This window comes from Oryctolagus cuniculus, chromosome 7 (genome assembly GCF_964237555.1).
Source record: "Oryctolagus cuniculus chromosome 7, mOryCun1.1, whole genome shotgun sequence".
Taxonomy (NCBI): Eukaryota; Metazoa; Chordata; class Mammalia; order Lagomorpha; family Leporidae; genus Oryctolagus; species Oryctolagus cuniculus.
This window is the reverse complement of record NC_091438.1, coordinates 97,138,852-97,145,599: the sequence shown is the minus strand read 5'-3', so window position 1 is coordinate 97,145,599 and position 6,748 is coordinate 97,138,852. Positions and strand designations below refer to the sequence as shown.

At 38.1% G+C, this 6,748-nt stretch overlaps 1 pseudogene; it reads right to left on the bottom strand.

Annotated features, from left to right (window-relative positions):
- Positions 1–613: 613 nt before the first annotated feature.
- On the bottom strand, positions 614–789 carry LOC127493771 (U2 spliceosomal RNA; annotated as a pseudogene).
- Between the last annotated feature and the right edge of the window lie 5,959 nt (positions 790–6,748).

The following is a 6,748-nucleotide window of genomic DNA, read 5'->3' as shown; positions in this document are numbered from 1 at the left end:
ATCGCTTATCCTGCACCCTCCACCCCTGTGACTCTACCTACAGGGAAAACTATGCATTGTTTTAAACAACATGACTCTTTCCCATAATCCCATATTTTAGGAATTTACATTGTAAAAGTTCACTTTATTTATTTTTTTTCTAACAGAACAACATATGTTATGCTTACATTTGAAAGCAATCTCAGAAAAAGGGCCTGCATGTGAATGCAATTGGCTGGGAGTTCACATTTCCCTTAGACAAAATTGTGAGCAAAACACATGTTTTTCCATCTAAGTTAGAAGATGGAAAATCATGCATTATTTTTTAGGCTTTTGCGGCATGCTATTTAAAATCAATGCATATTTCTTCATGCACATTTTCACAAACGTCAGTGTTGATACATCCATCAGATCTGATGTGTTCAATCCCTTCAGCACCTGGAGAACTTCTACTCCTGAAAATATTTTTCTCCTAACTTTTCAATTTGCTCCTGAGAATTGTAATTCTTTTTGACTAGTGATAAGTGAGAAACAGAACCCTCCATCTTCATTTCCTGCAGGAGGAATTGGAACATTTTATCTGCTTGCTCTTAATTTCAGGTAAATCAAAGAATAACTGCTCCTCTCACTGCCATAATAATCTCCCCAAATCTTATGAAGACTCAAGAAGGAAAGAGAGGTTAATCAGCCACTAACATGGTATAGGTGTCATAAAATAATCTGGTACAAGAGAATAGTAAATGCAGGAACTACTGAAGCATGCACACACAAATACTACATGTGATCTTAGCCAAAAGGCCGAGAAGCGATTGCACACACACACAAATACTGCAAACAAACCAGAAAGCATTATTTTGTCAGAAAAGTACTGATTTCTCCTTCTGTTTAGAAAAGGAGTTGTTTTAAAAATTCTGATAGAAAAATGGAATTTGGCTAGTAGAGGCAAACTGCAGGCCTCATTTTAACTCTACACATTCAAGAATAAGATTACCAGGAAGCCAATCAGACACTGACTGGAAAGGAGACAGAAAAGGACATGCCCCATGAGTAAAGTAATCTATTCAATATTAGGAATGGCAGGATGCCAACAATGGATGTGCATGGTGAGTGACTTCTCTCGATTTATGAAGAAGGTGTAGAAGTAAGCATATTATATACTATTTTCTATAAGTTCCTGGAGATGTGTAGAGTTCTATCTTCATTTCTTTCAAGTACATGATTGATTTTTGAAATGGGATGGGCAATAAAAGTATCCACCGAACTGAGAAAAAAAAAGAAATTGACTTGCTATGCACTTACATCTTAGTAATTTAAGAAGTAGTGGTTTAAAAATCAAAAAAAAAAATTTTATTTTGCAATATGCCAACAGAATCAATGTACCTATATTCAATTTTTTCTTCATATCATTTTTCTTGCTTTTCATTAACACCAAATGTAATACTTTTGGGTTAAATGATTACATATAGGTAGAAAAGTATGATCTCAGGGCTACAGTCTTTGGAGTAAAATCTCTTGACCTATAAAATATGTCAAAACTTATTCTTTCTCTACTTCAGATTAGAAGATGAATGTACTTTGTTTTAATTAAAAAATAGTACTATGCATGTAAAATGGGTCAATAAATTAAACTTGATCTAATTCTTTACTCCAAATCTCTTTCAACTATTGGGAGCATTTTAAAAATGAAATCTTACTAGTGACTAGAGAGAAGTAAATTGCATGTATGTAAATATTTATTCCAATGAGCAACTCAGTTATCATCATTTACTCCAGAGTTTTAAGAACTGGAGTAAAACGAAGTTAATGGTAAACTAGTATTTCAAATTATAAAATCAGTGTTAATCATTCTGGGGGGCATGAAAATATTGACTACAAAGTTCAAGTAAGAACAAGAATATCTCTTGAACAAATCTTAAAAACAGTTTTAACTTGAAAATTTAAAAACCCTGACAGTTCAACTTAAATCACTGAATCCTTGAAAAAGGATGTCTCAAATGTTTTTAGGAAAATGAAATTAAAAGATAATCTTATTTTGGTGTAAAAAAATTCTGAAACCCTTGCATCATGCATTCACAACATGCATTTTTCATGAACTTTCAGATTCCTCATGTGCATGGATTTTGCATTTTTGCGCCAAAATAAACTCTCAATTCCATTTCCCATGAACTTTTTGAAGAACCCTCATGTATATATAGTTCATCAACAGTTAACTTAAATCTAAATAATTGCTGCAAATTGCAAGTCATGGATAGACACACATTTATCCATCAATAAATCCTCACTAGTGATAAGTGAGCTTCTAAATTGAGGGTTCGAACGTTGTGCCTGGGAATATTTCATTGAAGTATTTCCCCTTCCCATTCTCAAGAGTCCTGGTTTGGATGATGAATTTGATGGCTGTATTATGTAAGCCTCAAGTGGCTGATAGGATACCTCACTACGAATTTTCTTGCTTTCTTATTTTTTTCTGTGTTGCATCTCTAGTTGGCCTGTGCTAGTTTGGCCTTCCTAGGTAACATCAATATACTCACTAAGATAATGAGGTGCTTTAAACGTTTCTCTGTCATTTCTCAGTTTAATCATTCATAAAATTGTAATTTCCCTTCTCTAAGATCAAGAAGTACATGTCTAGTGTTGCTACTTTGTTACTAATTGCTGTCACTTAGATGAATGTAACCTAAACTCTTTCACAGGTGAAACTGTGCAATGAACTCTAAGCCTCCATGATTTGGGTCACTTGCCTGGATTTGGGTCCCATATATGGGAGCTCTCTATCTTCCCTTAAGACAACTTGTCGGCCAGCGCTGCGGCTCACTAGGCTAATCCTCCGCCTTGTGGCGCCGGCACACCGGGTTCTAGTCCTGGTCGGGGTGCCGGATTCTGTCCCGGTTGCCCCTCTTCCAGGCCAGCTCTCTGCTGTGGCCAGGGAGTGCAGTGGAGGATGGCCCAAGTACTTGGGCCCTGCACCCCATGGGAGACCAGGAGAAGCACCTGGCTCCTGCCTTCGGATCAGCACGGTGCGCTGGCCGCAGCGCACCAGCCACGGCGGCCGTTGGAGGATGAACCAACGGCAAAGGAAGACCTTTCTCTCTGTCTCTCTCTCTCTCACTGTCGACTCTGCCTGTTAAAAAAAAAAAAAAAAGACAACTTGTCTCTGTTTTTTCCTTCATTCATAACTGTCCCATAACACAGAACATCCACTGCTATGTAACTAAACATAATTAAAATTGAACTCCAATGGTAATAAAGATCCATACTCAGTATAAATTGCTTCATAGATGAGAATTTGCTACCTCCTTGCACCCATGATGAGTTTTTTACTCCTCAGAGTCATAAAAGTTATTTAGAGACTGAATTGATTTCCGAATTGACACTAGGATTAAGATGTTTTAATAAAAGAGAGCTATATTTGATATGCTTAGACAGAATTCCTGATGCTAGCTGGTTCAGAGACACTAAGGAAGTTCATGATAGAATCCTGGGCTATGTCTCTCCCTATAATATCATCCCAGCCTTTGGAAATATGTGTGTTTTAAGTTCTTCAGGCACAGTCCTGCAGCCCAGGGCTACGCTAAACATACAATCACTGTAAGAAGAGCAGTTTTCCTGTCTGAGAAGATGCTGTTGGTACAAATGCCAGGAGTCATCATGATAAAGGGTAGCAGCAAGGAGTGAGAAGTGGTGATGACAAATGCCATCAGCAAAGCTGACAACCACAGCACCTGAGGCATCAATGCTGGTCATTTCTGACAGGCACTGACAGCAGTAGCAGCTGCTACAGAACAGAGGTGAACACAAGGAAGAATACAACAATAGCAGTCAGAAAATATCAACTTCACTTAGCCATAGGAAGATGGCAGGGCATGGGAATTGAGGAAACATGGATTTTGGAGTTAAAAACCCTATGATCATTAAGTATACTGAAAATAGATCATAGATCATTAAGAGTAGGAATCTGAGAGGGAAGAGAAAGAGCGGTTGGAGGGTGGAGGGAAAGAAATCCCACTATGTTCCTAAATCTGAATATATGAAATATATGAAACTTGTATAACTTAAATAAAATTTTTAAAGAAAAAAATTTGGAAAAAGCAAGTGATAAAAAAACACTAAGCAAGATCTCTACACTCAGGTCTCAGTAATGTTGATGTGAGCTGTTGAAATAAAGAATTTGGAGTACCATTGGATGACTATTTCACTTAGAGTTCTTACAAGTTCTTGACACTTCCAGTAGCAAGGAAACCATATGCAGTGTCATGAAGAGAATAATATCTATCTCATGATGGCCTAGCAAAACTTGAGAGGAATAAGAAAATCTATTGAACATCTCTTCATAATTATTATAATTATTTAATTTAATCCTCACACCAACACTGCAAGTTCAGAAGTCATGAAACCCATTTTATAGATGACTAAAGTGGGTAATGCAAAAATTAAGTAATTTTCGCAAGTACAAACAAATAACCAACACAGATAAAATGTTAGCACAATTTCAATGTCAGTGTTCTTTCCATTAGACTCCATTGCCTCCCTGGAAATCCAAGACAAATGATGGAAATAGTCACTACAAACACCAAAGGCCATTCCCTGTTTACCTCCTGCCCCCTGCAGAGGGAACCAGATGTTGAGCAAATTACCCAGTTTTGGGCTCTGAAACCCTTCATTTTGAAACTGAAATCTAACAACTCTGAAGTTACTGACACTGCTATTGAGTCCTGCCAAGTCCCCCGCTCTGAGGGCAGTTTGGTGTAAAGAATGTTGATAATCACTGTAAATGAAGGAGTATGATTGTTAGCACAGGAAATGAGGCTAGCTCCTAAGTAGTTCTGGCAGCAGAACCTATGCTCTGGTACTGGGAGGTACATGCTTTTCACATAGAAAATAAAAAATAAAAATAAACAGATTGTCTGGAACTCTTCCAGCTCCCTCTGTCCCAACCCCCAAGGCTTATAACCCAATGCTCTCAGTCTCAAATGTGGTTTTCCCTGTAAAATGTTTGCAGAAACCAGGTGAATTTTTTTTGCATGGATGAATAATGATTCTATCTCCAGAATTCCAGTAGGTGCATCAAGAAGTGATGTGATTTGGGTTGTTGCACATCCAAAGGGAAAATGAGGTTCTTTCTGAGTCAGACGACATCAGCAGTTTTAGAAGGAAGATGGATGTCCCAGAGAAAGCTAGCTTTTCTCAGAAAAGGAGATAAAGTGGGTGGTCTCCTTAAGCTCCTCACAGATGTTGAAGAATGAAGGAGAACTTGGAAGCATCATGGGCATAGTGGGGTGATGGTGTGGTGAATTTCCCTACTTAGTTTGTAGGTAATTCTTTGGATATTTGAATAGACATCAGGATGGTTTTCTGTAGCATTAACATTAACTTGTCTTTTTTATAGATTTATTTTATTTGAAAGGCAGATTTACAGAGAGAAAGAGAGAAGGAGACAGGGAGAAAGATATCTTCCATCCACTATTTCATTCCCCAAATGGCCACATTGGCCAGAGCTGGGTCAATCCAAAGCCAAAGCCAGGAGCTTCTTCTGGGTCACCCACATGGGTGCTATGTAGTATACCATAGTGTATATATACCATAATTTCTTTATCCAGTCTTTAGTTAATGGGAATCTGGGTTGATTCCATAGCTTAGCTGTTATGAATTGACCTGCAATAAACGTGGGTGAGCAGATAATTGTTTCATATGCTGATTTCTTAATGTTTGGATAAATTCTCAGGAGCCAGAAGCCTGGGTCATATGGTAGGTTTATTTTGAGATTTCTGAGTTACCTCCATACTGTCTTCCACAGTGACTGGACCAATGTACATTCCCACCAACAGTGGATTAGGGTACCTTTTTCCCCACTTTTTTCACCAGTATTTGTTGTTTGTTGATTTTTGTATGAGACCCATTCTAACTTGGGTGGGATGAAACCTCATTGTGGTTTTGATTTGCATTTCCCTGATGGCTAGTGATACCGAGCATTTTTTCATGTGTCTGTTAGCCATTGTGATTAGGGTGTAAGTTGGGGTCTTGTTTCATAGTCCCTTATGCAGAGATACAATTTTCCCAACACCATTTGTTGAAGAGGCTGTTGTTTTTCCAGGTAGTGATTTTTAGCTCATTTCTCAAATATTCGTTGGTTGTAGATGTTGAGATTTCTTTTCTGTTTCATTGGCATACATGTCTACTTTTATGCTTCTACCAAGCTTTTTATTATTATAACAGCCCTGTAGTATGCTTTGAAGTTTGGTACAGGGATTCCTACAGTTTTGTTTTGATTGCTTAAGGTTTCCTTGGCTATTTGGGGTCTCATGTTTTCATTCGAATTTCAGGATGGTTTTCTCTAGATCTAGGTAAAAATGTCCTTGGTATTTTGGGATTGCACTGAAATTATAAATTGCTTTTGTGTAGTATAGAAATTTTAATTATATTAATTCTTCCAATTCATGAACATGGAAGATTCTTTCCATTTTTTTATGTCTTCTTCTATTTGTTTCCTCAATAGTTTATAATTTTCTTTTTTTTTTTTTTTTTTTTTTTTTTTTTTTTTTTTTTTTGACAGGCAGAGTGGACAGTGAGAGAGAGAGACAGAGAGAGAAAGGTCTTCCTTTGCCGCTGGTTCACCCTCCAATGGCCGCCGCTGCAGCCGGTGCACCGCGCTGATCCTGGCAGGAGCCAGGAGCCAGGTGCTTTTCCTGGTCTCCCATGGGGTGCAGGGCCCAAGCACCTGGGCCATCCTCCACTGCACTCCCTGGCCATAGCAGAGAGCTGGCCTGGAAGA